The sequence below is a fragment of the Neoarius graeffei genome, chromosome 20 (genome assembly GCF_027579695.1).
Source record: "Neoarius graeffei isolate fNeoGra1 chromosome 20, fNeoGra1.pri, whole genome shotgun sequence".
Classification (NCBI taxonomy): Eukaryota; Metazoa; Chordata; class Actinopteri; order Siluriformes; family Ariidae; genus Neoarius; species Neoarius graeffei.
Genome location: NC_083588.1, coordinates 3,408,682 through 3,426,576, shown reverse-complemented (window position 1 = coordinate 3,426,576; position 17,895 = coordinate 3,408,682). Strand labels below are relative to the sequence as shown.

The window sequence follows — 17,895 nt, the reverse complement described above, 5'->3', positions numbered from 1 at the left end:
TTGTTTTTAAAAAAAGAATAATAATTAAATAATTAAACCTTAAAGTGCATATCACGGGTAAATTCAGGAGCGAGATCAATGTAATTCTCCTATTTTATATTAAACTTTGGTCAAATATCTGTCACATTTTGCGCAATTTTTTTACCTTGCGCAATACCAGAAAAATTCAGTTGAAATCAAGCCATTTGAGGCGAATTGGTCCGCCTCTGAAAAACTTGGCGTTTGGATTTCCCGGCAAACACTGATTTTCGTGACGTCACGTGCGGGACGCCTCCTTCTGAATCCTACGTCAGCGCTGGTTTGTTTATGAGAAAATGACCTGGTGGTTTTCTGCAAATTTCTTCAACGTTATCGCGTAATTATTAAAATGGTTAACAGATGTATCGTAGGAGGGTGTAGCAACACCAATCATGATGGGATTAGTACACATCGTTTCCCAAAAGACCGGACAATGAGAGAGAAATGGGAGCGCTCGGTCTACACAGGCTGTGCACTGAAACCGTGCAAAGCTCGCGCAGCCTGCTGACGCTTCTGCAGGTGACGTCACGAATCTGGCTCCAGACTCCCTTGGGATTTTTCCAGACGTGTTTTGTTACTTTCTTTTTTTCTGCTGTAGACAGATGGCCTTGTGCAAAATTACCCTTCTGGATGAGTGTGTAAAGGGACATACTTTCATATAAAAAAAACCCCGAAATTGGTCCAGAATCTGCACTTTAAATGCCCAAGCAACCAAGTACTGTATTTCCACTGAAATCTCTCATTAAAAAATTTAGATGCTTCAAATCTTTTGAATATCGTCTATTTGTAACGGTATAGGTTTTAATGACTCAGTTGTGCAAATGAACTCGGATTCACAATCCATGCTGGAAAAATTATGTGTACCCTTGGACTGGTCGAACCTACTTTATTGGCGATAACTAACTTCCACGAAACATTTCCACTACAGCATGAGAGGAAACCTGTTTCAATTCATCGACGTTTCTGGGATTCCTCCCTCTTCACGTCATGCTACATCATCTCATTTGGGATCAAGTCTCGAATTTGAGCAGGTCTTTACAAACACACCTGTCGTGTTTTCATTGTGACGATGACTGAATCGGTCGCTAATGGATCGTGTTTATGTGCCGCGCTGCAGGGAACGCACATGCAACAACTGGCAAATTGGGCAAACTAAGTAATAATGCAGCTGTATCCTTTCTCCACTGGTGGTGATTTTATGAATAATGAAGAATACAGAAGAAAACAAGCTCTTCACTTAACCAGCTCATTAACTGCTTCATACTTTAGATTGCTGGGACGAGACTGTCTTGAGTGCTGCATCACACCTCCCAGGAGAACTCTGAGCCTGCCATCAAGAACATGTTTTAAAAGCCCAAAGAGTCCCGTGACTTTCACCGAGGGACAAATTAAAACGGACTCACGCATCAGAGAACTCTCAAGTGTCCACAGTGTCGCAAATCTCCGATGTTGATTTCATAATCTGTCACCTTTACTGCTAATAGCTTGGATTGTGCTGATTGTTTCACTAATTTTAAAGGGAACGTGTGAAGAACAAATTCCCATGTGCTGATGGATCCTCTTCATCAACATGGTGATGATGATGATGGTCTGTCTCAGAATCACTCAGGACATCCTCATCAGTTTTGGTCAGCGCACAAAAGCATAATGCATTCTCGAGTCAGCCTGCTTCTTCACCACGAATTAGAGGACAATCATGCAACAAGGTTGCAGCCACTTCCAACATGATAGTCCTTTTGATTCACCACGAGAGAGGCATCCTGGAAACAGCAAGCTGTGGTATCTCAAGACTCTGAACATCACTTAAAGCTAAAAGCTACACTCTTCTTCCATCAGGACATCGATACTGAATATTATCTTGGGGAAATGCTGGTTTCATCAGGAACTTTGATCGAGAACCAATATGCAATGATCCAGCTCTCGAGATACCAGATATACCCTCGTGTTTGTTTCATCTGTTTCATGGTGGACTTAAAGCGCCGAGCAGAATCTACATTTTGCTGAAGCTGAGGAACTTCACTGTCTGCAACAGGACGCTGTGCAGTTGCTAGTTTTGCCCTCCATCTTGGGGCAGTGGCATGAGGGCATGCGACGACCATAGACTAAACAAAATGATCAGGAAAATTGAACCTGTTTAAGAGCTCGTGAAAAATGCAGACTATTCAGATTGTGGAGGTGGGCGAGTGTAATTCATACCGGAGTATCTCTGGGATTTGAGTCCCATCTGAATCAGTCCTCATTTGCTGACTGCTCGTGCGCACGTCTGGAACGATTATGCCATATTTTACCTTTTAGAAAAGGCAAGTAGAAAAAACCCAGGTAATATATATCCTGTCTGAATTTGACAAGCGTGTTCCCTTTCGTCTAAAGAGTTCGAATCCCGGCAATGCCACAGCCATCCGTCCGAGAAGGAATCCGAGAGAACAAAATTTGCCCTGCTTTCTGGGTGGGAGGGATGGCATACACGCTCTCCCCTGTCAATCACAGCACCACTCGCCAAGTATGGGTGTCTGTGAGCCGATGTATGCAGAAGAGGGCAGATAGCACTTTTCGCGGCGTGTGTTAGACTGCCCTGTAACGCAGCGGTTTGAAAATATTCTTCATGTGTCTTTAAGGAAGCATGCATGTTGGCCTTCACGCTCTCTGGTTGGTCGCTGTTGAATGATGCGGAGGGCCGGCTGGTGGGCGGGAACGAATTTCAGGAAATGGCTGAGAAAAAATAAAGTAGAAGAGAATTGACATTTCTGGGGTTGAAGTAAATTTATTGAGTTTTGTGTCATGTGACCTCATGATGAAGCACAACTTGTGCGGCCACACCCTCGACAACATGCGTTTATAAAGAAGGGCAAAGCAGGCTGCATTAAAAAGAGATGTATGGTAGTATGCGTGGATTTTTTTTTTTCTAGTGTGACTATGATTGTGCATTGTGAAGTCATGTCCATTGCTGTGATTTATTCCATGGAAATCCATCATAATTACATCCTCCAGACATCCTCCAGCAACATTTATTGAGCAGCCGTACGTCCAGAAAATGAATCCTGTCCAAATAATCCGATAGTACGCACTCGATTCCCACCTTTACGACAGCACTGGTTATTCAGTTGTACAAGGAAATTTTCAGACACATCTGGGATCCTGATGAAGTCCAACGTCTTTGCACATCAGGTCAATCAAGCATGTGTTGACGGTCAGATAACGTCTGGAGCAAATGATTTAGTCTTTCCCTGAAGAGAGCCAGAAAACTCTTCAGACTTGATGTTTCAGCAGGAACGCAGACGCTCTGCTTGAAAATGCTCACAGGAAGCCAGCAGGCACACATGGCGCTCGGCCTGCTGGCTGAGCGGTTTGAGCAAATGAAGTGATGTGAAAGCCAACATTCCAACTCTGGTGATTATCCTGGGTGACTTTAACTACACCACAATAAATGGATTCCCAGTTATCCAGCTCATTAAGGGTTTAAAAATCTTGATTCGTGAGATTCAGTGCCCTGCTTTGTGCATCCCTGGTTTTCATCAACGAGCCAACATTTCCAAGTGCACTCAGTGTGAAGAAGAGATTCTTCTGTCTCCAATCTCCGATGTCTACCTTTATTAATTTACAAGTATATTTGCCAAATAATTCAAGTCATGTGAGATTTTGTGGAAAATAGTCCAAATGTTAGGAAGATGAACATGAATAAACATAAATATCATTCAAATCTCAGAACTGTCTGGGTGGGCGTGGCCTAATATTCTAATTCGCGCACTTGATTAACATTCCGACCCGTCCAGAAATGTCACATGAACTTCAAATTTTGATGTGCTTTTACACACGGACTTTCGACATTTCACTTTTTCACGTTTTTCACAAATCATGTGGTGTTTTTATTTTCACATCTGATTCCCCTCCAGCGCGTGATTCATTTATTTTCACATCATTTTTTATGATTAATTTATTTTCAACAAGGGCGGCTGGTGCATAAGGGCGATTGGGCAACGCACTGCCAAAACGAAAAAAAAAAAAGTTTTTTTTCTTTTTTTAAAACAAACTTTCACCAGCGCTGCTCGAGGCCGTTTTAATCTGTCTCTGGGTATCATTGTCCAATCAGGGTGGTCTTGCTTCTAGAGTACCGCCCCTTTTGGGGCGATTTCAGTCACGCTGAAAATCGCCCAAGAGTTCACTGATAGAGTCCCATCTCATCTCATCATCTCTAGCCGCTTTATCCTTCTACAGGGTCGCAGGCAAGCTGGAGCCTATCCCAGCTGACTACGGGCGAAAGGCGGGGTACACCCTGGACAAGTCGCCAGGTCATCACAGGGCTGACACATAGACACAGACAACCATTCACACTCACATTCACACCTACGCTCAATTTAGAGTCACCAGTTAACCTAACCTGCATGTCTTTGGACTGTGGAGGAAACCGGAGCACCCGGAGGAAACCCACGCGGACACGGGGAGAACATGCAAACTCCACACAGAAAGGCCCTCGCCGGCCACGGGGCTCGAACCCAGGACCTTCTTGCTGTGAGGCGACAGCGCTAACCACTACACCACCGTGCCGCCCTGATAGAGTCCCATGTTAATATATTTTTTTTCTCCTGACTGACACTTCAATGCAATCTCTATGGGTTCCGGGGGGGCGTGCCCTAACGTGCTTACGTCACTGCGAAGCGTGGCAAAGTTGCGTTCGATCCGCTCAGTTTCTGAGGTGAGATGGATGCGGAAAGCAATTCAGTGCGGTCCTTAAAAGAAGTTCCATTTAGTCAGCGATCAAATCGAGCTAAATTGGCAACAAAACAAGCTGGACCCCCCTCGACCAAATCTAAACATAAAACAAATTTCGACAAGGGGGGGAATCATATACTCGAGATTTTACTTCAACATGGTCCCAGCGCAAATCCTGGCGAGCTGGCTGCGAGGACGCCTCAGCGGTTTTCTGCTCCCCCTGCTTACTTTTCCACCCTGGAGGGGCTCCACGGACAACACTGCTTGGACGGTCACTGGAGTTTCGGACACGCATCGTTTGTCGGAGAAAATAAAAAACCATGAGTCATCAAAGATTCACATGGGCAGCTGCGTGAAATTTTCGGCTTTTGGGAGAGTGAACATCGCTACACAGCTGGATGAGGGCTACAGGTGAGCAGTTCGCCGCCACAACGATGAGGTGAGCAAGAACAGGCACATATTAAACCGGCTCATCCAACGCGTGAAATGTTGTGGAGTGTTCGAGTTAGCTCTACGAGGCAAAGACGAAACTGAGGGCTCCAGTCACCGTGGTGTTTTTCTGGGTTTGGTTGACTATTGACTTGCTACCTAGGTCAATTTACTTCAGTCCTGTGGACATTTATGGTCCGTGTAGACATAACGGGGGAAAATTGCCCCCCCTGAAAAAAAATTCAGGAGCCGCCACTGGTTTTCAAGTGTAATTTCGTGCACAATTTTTCATGTGAAAGTTTTGAACGTGATTGATTAATTTTTTCACAGATGATTCCTTCATTTGATTCATTCATTTTTTTGCGTTTTTTTTTTCTTTTTACAGTTGATTCATTTCTTTTCACAAATGATTTTCACTTTTCATGTGATTTTTACATGATTCATTTATTTTCACGTGTGATTTTTATTTTAGCATGATTCATTTTTCACACACGATTCCTTCATTTGATTCATTGATTTTCATGTGATTTTTCTTTTACAACTGATTCATTTCTTTTCACAAATGATTCTTTCACTTGTTTCATCTTTCATGTGATTTTGACACAATTCACTTTTCACATATGATTCTTTCATTTGATTCATTTTCACGATTTGTACACTTGATTTATTTCTTCTCACGTGATTTTTACATGCTTCATGTTTAAATATGATTGTTTTTTTTCCCCGCACATGATTCATTTATGCGTTTCCATATTTTGTTTTAACCACATGATTCATTTATTCTCGTGTGTAATTTTTACACATTTTTCACAGGGCACAGAATGGTGAAATGTGTAAAAAAAAAAAAAAACTGCGATTATACAATAAATGCATGCGATCTTTCTGGAAGGGTCGGTCCAAACCTGGTACGATACTTTCGAACAAATAAAACCTATGTTTACATGCAAAGATTTTGTCAGTCCGAAAGAGTGCATAAATGAGCCACTGAAACATATTTATAAATTTACTTCCAGTTTAGTATTTACAGACAGAATTAAAACATTTCCAACAAAGAATTCATCAATCTGATAAAAGCAGGAGTGCACTGTGTGTGTGTGTGTGTGTGTGTGTGTGTGTGTGTGTGTGTGAGATTTCCTGTTGAGTTTTATAATCTGTTTTATGCAGTCTGAACCACACACAGCAGCATTTACTGTTAAAGTTACCATGACAACGCGATGCTTTTAAGTCCTGTCAGAGTGTCATAAGTAGCTAGAGTTAGAATTAGAGCGCTAACGACAATAATTTGCATCTTATTTAGTGCTTTTCATGTTTTGTTCAGCAAACGTCCTCCACGTGTCCTCATCAAAGAGAGTGTTAATGTGTTTTGCAGCTTGTTTTTTTGGTGAGGTTTAATTCTTTGAGTTACAGTCAGGCCCTGATTTACCGAGATCCCAAATAACTAGGCTAATGAGTGTGCAGAAGGAGCAAAAAGCTTTATTTGTGGCAAGTAATCAGACAGTAAGACATTATCAGTGTGTGAAAGTGCAACGTCAGGTCAAGTCTATTAAAGCAGTCGGGGGGGAATAAAACGAATTAATGACGAGGTAGAGAGAAGGTCATAATGGTCCAAGTAACATTATTTCATGGTTAAGCTTCATCGAACCATGCTAACGCTTCAGTTTTCGAAAAATACATTCGAAACCTAAAATTTCCAAATGCTTTCACAGAGATCCAAACTAAAAGCAGAAATCTTGCTTTCAGCAGTCTTCTCTCCATCATGGATTCTTTCCACTGGACTCCAAATTGAAATGGACAGGAAAAAACCACACTCAGCTGTAGCCACATTGAACACAAAATAAACCTTCAGCGATTCATTCGGGTAATTAACAGCCTTCCAATAATTAACACAGCACGATAAGAACAGATGCAGTAAATGCCGTGTGCTTTTCTTCCTCTGAATATTACGCCTGTCGATCACAGCGCTGTCGGATTCTGGTTTGGAATTGGTCGGAAGATGTTTATGAATTTTCTCAGACAGCAGCTGTGAAAGGAGTGCAGCTGTGTATTACAGGTTTATATGAATGCCCTCGTTCTAATACGTCATCATTTCTATCGTACCGGTAACAGCTCTTTTTTTTTTTTAAAGATGGATGCACTACATAAACAGAGATTTTTTTTGTTTAAAGTATCGGTATTTTTCTACAAGGAGGCATTTCTGCAGCATTTATGGAAGGAGTCTCCAGTGTCAGAGTTAAAGCTGTACTTCCCTTTAGCAGAGAAAAAAAGAGCAGCTGGTGAATGAAAGCCTGTTTATCGCTGATTTAGTGCACGGAGAACAGGTTTCGAAGACATTCTACATCGTTAAATGTAACTATAAACTGATAAATAGGACGTGTTGTTCTGTAATACGTTTAAAACGGTAATCATTGTCAACAGGCCATTTGCAGGAATTGGTCACGTGTCAGTTTTCCCCATAGCAACAAGCCCATGGTGGGCAAGCTAACTTGACATTCCTTGACAACCATAAGAGTTTGACTGGCGATGCGAAGCAATCCATTTCTATAATAGCTGTTTTTACCTTTTCTGCTATCTTTTTTGACCCGAATTTTCGTGTCTACTTGGAAAAAGTTTGCGGTTTTAACTTCTGTCGTAAGTTAAAGCGAATCATTGGCCGTAAAAGAGACTTTTTTGGACTCAAGTTGGTCACCGCCGAAAGAAATTCACGTGCGAAATGGCGGATATATCCGTATTTATATATCTGTATTTATTTTCAAGAATCTTCACACATTAAGCAAATGATAAAAGGTAGAAAAGGAGAAATTATAAGTTATAAGCATACCTGAGAAATCCGCCATTTTGCACGTGAATTTCTTTCAGCGGCGACCAACTTGAGTCCAAAAAACTCTCTTTTACGGCCAGTGATTCGCTTTAACTTATGACAGAAGTTAAAACCACAAACTTTTTCCAAGTGCACATGAAAATCTGGGTAAAAAAAGACAGCAGAAAAGGTAAAAACAGCTATTATAGAAATGGATTGCTTCGCATCGCCAGTCAAACTCTTATGGTTGTCAAGGAATGTCAAGTTAGCTTGCCCACCACGGGCTTGTTGCTATGGGGAAACTTGACATGTGACCAATTCCTGCAAATGGCCTGTTGCTGTGGTGTAAAAGGAATTCAACTTTTTAAAATGTTTTGGAACATAACCAACTTCAGGATAGTAACTCTGCTTTGTTGATTATTTTCCTCGAACAGTGTGACACTAAGTGTTTTAATCTTGACTGAATGCATGTTTCTGCCTAAGCGCACAGCACGTTTTCACTCACGCAACCCGCTAATCGTTAATTTTCATTAGCCGACGTGTTTGTTCATTAATATTCATGAGCTGAAATGCATCGCTCCTGTGGAGGGCGGCCCCATATGGACAGTTGGGGGTCGCGCCTGGAGGACACTCTGGACTCTTGCAGCGGTGTTTTTGTGGCTGGGGACTGCAGTTGACTTGCTGACTTTGGGACTGCGGTTGTCGTGAACAGTTTTGCACTCGGGTTTCCGTTGGTGGGGGGTTTATAGCATCAACGAAGCTGACTTTGTTAGGACTGTTGATGTTCTAGTCATGTTGTCTGTTGTTGCCCGGATGAGGATGGGTTCCCTTTTGAGTCTGGTTCCTCTCGAGGTTTCTTCCTCATGTCGTCTGAGGGAGTTTTTCCTTGCCGCCGTCACCACGGGCTTGCTCTTTGGGGATAGATTGGGGATAAAATTGGCTCATATTTTAAGTCGTTCAAATTCTGTAAAGCTGCTTTGCGACAATGTTTATTGTTAAAAGCGCTATACAAATAAACTTGACTTGACTTGACAATGGGGCCTATTGTCGTTTTTGTTTATTGATATGGGACGACTCTAGCCTGAACCTTATTATAGCATCTTATGTTTATTAGCCGATTATCATTATTAGGCTATTATCTCATTCTCATCTCATTATCTCTAGCTGCTTTATCCTGTTCTACAGGGTCGCAGGCAAGCTGGAGCCTATCCCAGCTGACTACGGGCGAAAGGCGGGGTACACCCTGGACAAGTCGCCAGGTCTGTGTCTATGTGTAGGCTATTATTATTTTTATTTTTTCTCTTTATGACCATGTTCCATTCTTTCACACTTCTAATCAGAGTTCGGGCTGTTTAATTTTCTTATGACTTAGGCCTATTTGCTGCCAAGAGCTATAGCCTAACACTTTTGAACATTTCATACTTTACATAATATAGGGGAGAGCGGGGTAAGATGAGCCACTTTTTACATTTTTCATCATAACTACATGTTAAAGCCATTTTTGCTTCCAGTCTACACAGCATACCAAATTTCAAAGTGTACTGTTACTATCTGAGCAAAAAATAATTGATAAGCTCTTATGGTTAGAGTGATATTACCTCTTGAAAAAAAAATGTCAAGTGGCTCAACTTACCCCATGCACGGGGTAAGATGAGCCACTGTGTGGGGTAAATTGAGCCAACACAAAACATGTTAGGTTAACAAAGTAAACAACTTTTATTATTAGAAATGCAATCAGTGAATCAAGTCAAGTCAATCAAGTGGGGGATAGGGCCGTTGCATAGAGAAGGGGAGATGAAGAGAGAGGTGATAGAACGAGATGGGATAGGGAGGGATAGATAGATGGATAGAGAGAGAGATATGCATAGATAGATAGAAAGAGGGATGGTTAGAGAGGGAATGAGAAATATACTATATTACAGAAATTACTAAAACAGTAGAACAGTGCCAAAAAATCTTATTTCTTTCAGTAGGTTAAAACATTGCTAAAACATGCAGCAATCATTCCATCAATCATTTCATCATTATTCAATGTTCCAAGCATTCAAATTGCAAGGGAACACCATTTGCCTCTCCCTCCGTGCTGTCCCCCCAACAGTAAAGGGGTGGGGCAATTTTTTCACAATATCCTGTCTTGACAGGACAGCCTTATCTTTCTCTTTGAAGACAAAGGTCGGCTTTCTTGCAGAGCCATGGCATGACCGGCTTCTTTTGACAAATCTTGCCTCTATTTCGAAGACATCCAATTTGATTATCTGGCCAATGAAGAAATGCACTTTCTTCTTCCCCGTGAATTTTGCCACAACATAATCCCCCACATCTAACAACTGGTCTTCCTCATCTGATGTCATATATATATATATATATATATATATATATATATATATATATATATATATATATATATATATATGTGTTGTCATATATGACCAGTAAATGTGAAAACTTAAGTGTCATCCATATTGGGTAAGCTCAGCCACCAATGGGGTAAGTTGAGCCAGTGGCTCAACTTGCCCCACATCTAATGGCTCGTCTTACCCCGTGGCCACCATTTTGTAGAAAAATGCTAATAAAGGGGATTAGGCTAATCAAAATTATTTTTATTAGCATTCATATCATAGCTTAGAAAGCCACTAACTTAACCCTAATGTGTCTAAATATTATTCTACTTTTGTCTTCTCTAAATCATCTTCACTGTGGACAAACATGGAATTGACTTAGAAAGCACAAAAACACATTTTTATAAATATCTCCCTCACCTAGTTTGACATGTGGTGCTCCTCTCCACAAGTGTAAGTAAATGGTCCCGCCCCCCTTTGAATGTGGTCACATGGTCACATTTGTTTACTGTTTCTTAGAAACAGGGGGTGGCTCATCTTACCCTCTGGCTCATCTTACCCCGCTCTCCCCAACTGTTTTAGTATGTGCATGGTCGTAGGACAGGGGTCATTTGCACCTCTTGATAGTGGTAAGAGTGGGAATTAGCTTCCTGCCCAGCGGAGAACATCTCAAGCTGAAGGCCCAGGTAGTGCTTAGGCTACCTGGAAATTCCTTTTCATTTGTTGAAATGAAGAAATGTTACTCACTGTCGTTGTTGTTACTACCTCATGGTTCTTTGGCGTATTTGTTTGTTTTGTTATTATCCTTATCCTGGGTGGCACGGTGGTGTAGTGGTTAGCATGGTCACCTCACAGCAAGAAGGTTCTGGGTTCAAACCCAGTGGCTGGCGAGGGCCTTTCTGTGTGGAGTTTGCATGTTCTCCCCGTGTCCGCGTGGGTTTCCTCCGGGTGCTCCGGTTTCCCCCACAGTCCAAAGATATGCAGGTTAGGCTAATATGGGACGGCCTTGGGCTGAGGTGCCCTTCAGCGAGGCACCGAACTCCCAACTGCTCCCCGGGTGCTGTTAGCATGGCTGCCCACTGCTCTGGGTGTGTGTGTGTGTGTGTGTGTGCTCAGCACTCACGTGTGTGTATGTGTGTGTTCACTGCTTCAGATGGGTTAAATGCAGAGAGGAAATTTCACAAGTGTGTGATGAATAAAGTTGTGCTTTCTTTCTTTCTTTAAACAATCTTGGTACATATGTACAATCAGCAGATCATTACTATTTTTTTTATTTTGATATCACCCTTTCCTTCTCTCTCCCCCTCCCCACTTGCTCTACAATTATTTCTCAAGGAGCCCATTGAAATACAGTATTTCCGTGGCTTTGGTACTCTGTGATGGGGGTTAATTTAATTAGTTATAATGTAAATGGCCTTCATAGTTCTGTGAAGAAAGACAATTCTCCACCAATTGAAACAATTTAACTGTGGAATAGCATTTCTGCAGGAAACACACCTTTCAGATGCTGAGCATGACAAACTTAGTACAACCCCGATTCCAAAAAAGTTGGGACAAAGTACAAATTGTAAATAAAAACCGAATGCAATAATTTACATATCTCAAAAACTGATATTGTATTCACAATAGAACATAGACGACATATCAAATCTCGAAAGTGAGACATTTTGAAATTTCATGCCAAATATTGGCTCATTTGAAATTTCATGACAGCAACACATCTCAAAAAAGTTGGGACAGGGGCAATAAGAGGCTGGAAAAGTTAAAGGTACAAAAAAGGAACAGCTGGAGGACCAAATTGCAACTCATTAGGTCAATTGGCAATAGGTCATTAACATGACTGGGTATAAAAAGAGCATCTTGGAGTGGCAGCGGCTCTCGGAAGTGAAGATGGGAAGAGGATCACCAATCCCCCTAATTCTGCGCCGACAAATAGTGGAGCAATATCAGAAAGGAGTTCGACAGTGTAAAATTGCAGAGAGTTTGAACATATCATCATCTACAGTGCATAATATCATCAAAAGATTCAGAGAATCTGGAAGAATCTCTGTGCGTAAGGGTCAAGGCCGGAAAACCATACTGGGTGCCCGTGATCTTCGGGCCCTTAGACGGTACTGCATCACATGCAGGCATGCTTCTGTATTGGAAATCACAAAATGGGCTCAGGAATATTTCCAGAGAACATTATCTGTGAACACAATTCACCGTGCCATCTGCCGTTGCCAGCTAAAACTCTATAGTTCAAAGAAGAAGCCGTATCTAAACATGATCCAGAAGCGCAGACGTCTTCTCTGGGCCAAGGCTCATTTAAAATGGACTGTGGCAAAGTGGAAAACTGTTCTGTGGTCAGACGAATCAAAATTTGAAGTTCTTTATGGAAATCAGGGACGCCGTGTCATTTGGACTAAAGAGGAGAAGGACGACCAAAGTTGTTATCAGCGCTCAGTTCAGAAGCCTGCATCTCTGATGGTATGGGGTTGCATTAGTGCGTGTGGCATGGGCAGCTTACACATCTGGAAAGACACCATCAATGCTGAAAGGTATATCCAGGTTCTAGAGCAACATATGCTCCCATCCAGACGACGTCTCTTTCAGGGAAGACCTTGCATTTTCCAACATGACAATGCCAAACCACATACTGCATCAATTACAGCATCATGGCTGCATAGAAGAAGGGTCCAGGTACTGAACTGGCCAGCCTGCAGTCCAGATCTTTCACCCATAGAAAACATTTGGCGCATCATAAAACGGAATATACGACAAAAAAGACCTAAGACAGTTGAGCAACTAGAATCCTACATTAGACAAGAATGGGTTAACATTCCTATCCCTAAACTTGAGCAACTTGTAAAAAATAGGAGCCTGAATTTCACTCATGTCTCCCACTTTGCAGACTCTGAGGGTAGATATATATTACTAAATGGAATAATTGATGGTATGCATATCTCCGTGTGCAATATTTACGCCCCTAATGAAGATGATCCAATATTCATAAGAAAGGTATTTAGTCTCATCTTAGACAAAAGCTCTGGGGTTCTCATTGCAGGTGGTGATATGAATTGTGTAATGTCTCAGCTTAAAGATAAAACCCCATTATCATCAACCAAGTCAGGAGTCAAGATGAGTAGAGCACTTAACCACCATTGTCAAGAAATGGGCTTGGTAGATATCTGGCGATACAAGCATCCAAAAGGCAAAGACTTTACATTTTATTCCAACAGACACTCATCTTATTCACGCATTGACCTGCTGTTTACACCTTGGGGGGAGATACGTAGAATTACAGAGTGTAAAATACTTCCAACCACTCTCTTGGACCATTCCCCAGTACTTGTGGATTGGCACCTGGGTGAGAGAAACATATCAAAACCGTGGAGACTCAATACATCCCTCCTTAATAACCCAGACTTTGTGCAGTTTGTCAAAACAGAGCTAGACTACTATTTGGAGCTAAACTCTCGCCAAGAGACCGCTCCATTAATATTATGGGATTGCGCAAAGGCATATTTCAGGGGTCGTATTATAGCTTTTTGCAGCGCCAAAAAGAAGGGAAAAGATTATGAACGTCATTCTCAATTAAGCAGATAAAAGGCCTGGAGTTGATTTGAGGTGTGGTGCTTGCATTTGGAAGATTTTGCTGTGAAGAAAACATGCGGTCAAAGGAGCTCTCCATGCAGGTGAAACAAGCCATCCTTAAGCTGCGAAAACAGAAAAAACCCATCCGAGAAATTGCTACAATATTAGGAGTGGCAAAATCTACAGTTTAGTACATCCTGAGAAAGAAAGAAAGCACTGGTGAACTCATCAATGCAAAAAGACCTGGACACTCACAGAAGACAACAGTGGTGGATGATCGCAGAATAATTTCCATGGTGAAGAGAAACCCCTTCACAACAGCCAACCAAGTGAACAACACTCTCCAGGAGGTAGGCGTATCAATATCCAAATCTACCATAAAGAGAAGACTGCATGAAAGTAAATACAGAGGGTTCACTGCACGGTGCAAGCCACTCATAAGCCTCAAGAATAAAAAGGCTAGATTGGACTTTGCTAAAAAACATCTAAACAAGCCAGCACAGTTCTGGAAGAACATTCTTTGGACAGATGAAACCAAGATCAACCTCGACCAGAATGATGGAAAGAAAAAAGTATAGCGAAGGCGTGGTACAGCTCATGATCCAAAGCATACCACATCATCTGTAAAACACGATGGAGGCAGTGTGATGGTTTGGGCATGCATGGCTGCCAGTGGCACTGGGTCACTAGTGTTTATTGATGATGTGACACAGGACAGAAGCAGCCGGATGAATTCTGAGGTATTCAGAGACGTACTGTGTGCCCAAATCCAGCCAAATAATAATCGGCGTTTCATAATACAGATGGACAATGACCCAAAACATACGCTAAAGCCAAAGCAACCCAGGAGTTTATTAAAGCAAAGAAGTGGAATATTCTTGAATGGCCAAGTCAGTCACCTGATCTCAACCCAATTGAGCAGCATTTCACTTGTTAAAGACTAAACTTCAGACAGAAAGGCCCACAAACAAACAGCAACTGAAAACCGCTGCAGTAAAGGCCTGGCAGAACATTAAAAAGGAGGAAACGCAGCGTCTGGTGATGTCCATGAGTTCAAGACTTCAGGCAGTCATTGCCAACAAAGGGTTTTCAACCAAGTATTAGAAATGACCATTTTATTTACAATTATTTAATTTGTCCAATTACTTTTGAGCCCCTGAAATGAAGGGATTGTGTTTTAAAAATGCTTTTAGTTCCTCACAATTTTATGCAATCATTTTGTTCAACCCACTGAATTAAAGCTGAAAGTCTGAACTTCAACTGCATCTGAATTGTTTTGTTCAAAATTCATTGTGGTAATGTACAGAACCAAAATTAGAAAAATTTTGCCTCTGTCCAAATATTTATGGACTTAACTGTATGTTGGCCCGTAGACTGAATAATTACACTTGTGTTCAAAATAATAGCAGTCCAACACGACTAACCAGATCAATCACTGTTTTTGGTGGAAATTATATTACTACATGGCAAATAATTTACCAGTAGGTGTAGCAGAGTCATAGAAAACCAACAGACCCAACATTCATGATATGCATGCTCCCGAGTCTGTGTAATTGAATAATTAAGTGAAAGGGACGTGTTCAAAATAATAGCAGTGTGGAGTTTAATTACTGAGGTCATTCATTCTGTGAAAAAACAGATGTCAATCAGGTGGCCCTAATTTAAGGATGAAGCCAGCACATGTTGTACATCCATTTCTCTCTGAAAACCTGAGAAACATGGGTCGTTCCAGACATTGTTCAGAAGAACAGCGTGCTTTGATTAAAACGTTGATTGGAGAGGTAAAACGTATACTGTAAAGAAGTGCAGAAAATGATGGGCTGCTCAGCTAAAATGATCTCCAGTGCTTTAAAATGGACAGCAAAGCCAGAGAGACGTGGAAGAAAACAGAAGACTACCATTCGAATGGATCAAAGAATAGCCAGAATGGCAAAGACTCGGCCAATGATCAGCTCCAGGGTGATCAAAGACGGTCTGAAGTTACCTGTGAGTACTGTGACAATTAGAAGATGCCTGTGTGAAGCTAATCTATCGGCAAGAAGCCCCCGCAAAGTTCCACTGTTAAAAAAAAGACGTACTGAAGAGGATACAATTTGCCAAAGAACACATCGACTGGCCTAAAGAGAAATGGAAAAACATTTTGTGGACCGATGAAAGTAAAATTGTTCTTTTTGGGTCCAAGAGCTGCAGACAGTTTTTCAGACGACCCCCAAACACTGAATTCAAGCCACAGTACACTCTGAAGACAGTGAAGCATGGTGGTGCAAGCATCATGATATGGGGATGTTTCTCTTACTATGATGTTGGGCCCATTTATCGCATACCAGGGATCATGGATCAGTTTGCATATATCAAAATACTTGAAGAGGTCATGTTGCCTTATGCTGAAGAGGAAATGCCCTTGAAATGGGTGTTTCAACAAGACAACGACCCCAAACAGACCAGTAAGCGAGCAGCATCAGGGTTCAAGACCAACAAAATGAAAGTTATGGAGTGGCCAGCCCAATCCCCGGACCTTAATCCGATAGAAAACTCGTGGGGTGACATCAAAAATGCTGTTTCTGAGGCAAAACCAAGAAATGCAGAGGAATTGTGGAATGTTGTCAAATCATCCTGGGCTGGAATACCTGTTCACAGGTGCCAGAAGTTCTCAGAAACCGTGGTTATACAACTAAATATTAGTTTAGTGATTCACAGGAATACTAAATCCTTAAGATTTTTTCAGTTTATACAGTAAATATTTGGAGTTTGTAATGAAAAATGCAGACACTGCTATTTTTTTTAACAGCCCAATGTTCATTTTTCTTCATTTTCTGTAAAGTAATTAAAATATTCATACATTTTTCTTCATGTTTTGATGTAGAATATAATGTGCAGTGTTCCCAATGCATGGAAATAAAAACTATTATAAGGATTTTGAGCTTTACTCACGTTTTTAAGCACACTGCTATTATTTTGAACACAACTGTATATATTTCTGAAATTATACATCCAGATCATACTGGATTTATTCCAGGACACTACTCAGGGAATAATGTGCGCAGACTGCTAAATGTCATGTCCTGTGCAACCACCCAGACTTCTGAAGCCATGGTCTTCTCCCTAGATGCGGAAAAAGCATTTGACCGTGTGTCATGGAAATATTTATTTCAAACCTTGGTGCGATTTGGATTTGGTAAGAAGTTTGTTACATGGATCCGCATCCTCTATTCTAAACCTCGGGCTGCAGTTAGGGCCAATGGGCATTTATCAGAGCCTTTCAATCTTGAAAGAGGTATGTTGCCCTCTCTCGCCTGCACTCTTTGCCCTTTGTATCAAGCCATTTGCTCAAATGATTAGAGACAGCAGAAATATAGCTGGATTAATGGCAGGAGAAGAAGAACACAAAATCTCATTGTATGCTGATGATGTTCTTTTGTACCCATCAAACTTGGCATGTTCCATACCTGCATTGATGGAGACCTTGAAACGATTCGGACATTACTCTGGCTATAAGATCAATGTTAACAAAACAGAGGCATTAGATATAAATAAATGTATTTCAAAACAAATTAAGGATTGTGGCAGCGGGGACGTGGTCAAGCATCGGTCTGTGACTGGAGGGCGGAGTCAGGGAAGGTAAGTGGCAGAATCACTGCACCTGATGTCAATTAACCTGTTTGTGTGTCTTCCCCAGTGACCGCGCCCTTTATAAGGAGGGAGAGAGCGGAGGACTGGCGCTCTCTCCCCAACCAGACGACTGATGTGTGTGTGTCTGAGTGTCTGGGAGAGTGTAACACTGAAAAGTGTCACAATAAAGAGTTTTTTGGAAACTCAGTTCTGGCCTGCCGTACTTCTGTGCTCCACCCACCCGCTCCAAGTTTCACAGTGGTGCCGAAACCCGGGACAGAGCACAGAGGAGAACAGCCCCATGGAGTCCTCTCCCTTCGCAGACCTGATCCACACCCTCGCCACGGCCCAACAGAGCCAGCACCAGGCACTGGTCGCCCTCCGAAAGGAGCAAGAGCAACGGTTCGAGGCCCTGGTGCT

General features: G+C 41.8%; 1 protein-coding gene across 1 annotated transcript in view; it reads right to left on the bottom strand.

Annotated features, from left to right (window-relative positions):
- Positions 1-17,895, bottom strand: part of LOC132868278 (transmembrane protein 114) — a 49,110-nt gene that overhangs the window by 8,507 nt on the left and 22,708 nt on the right. The gene's annotated exons all lie outside the window — the stretch shown is intronic.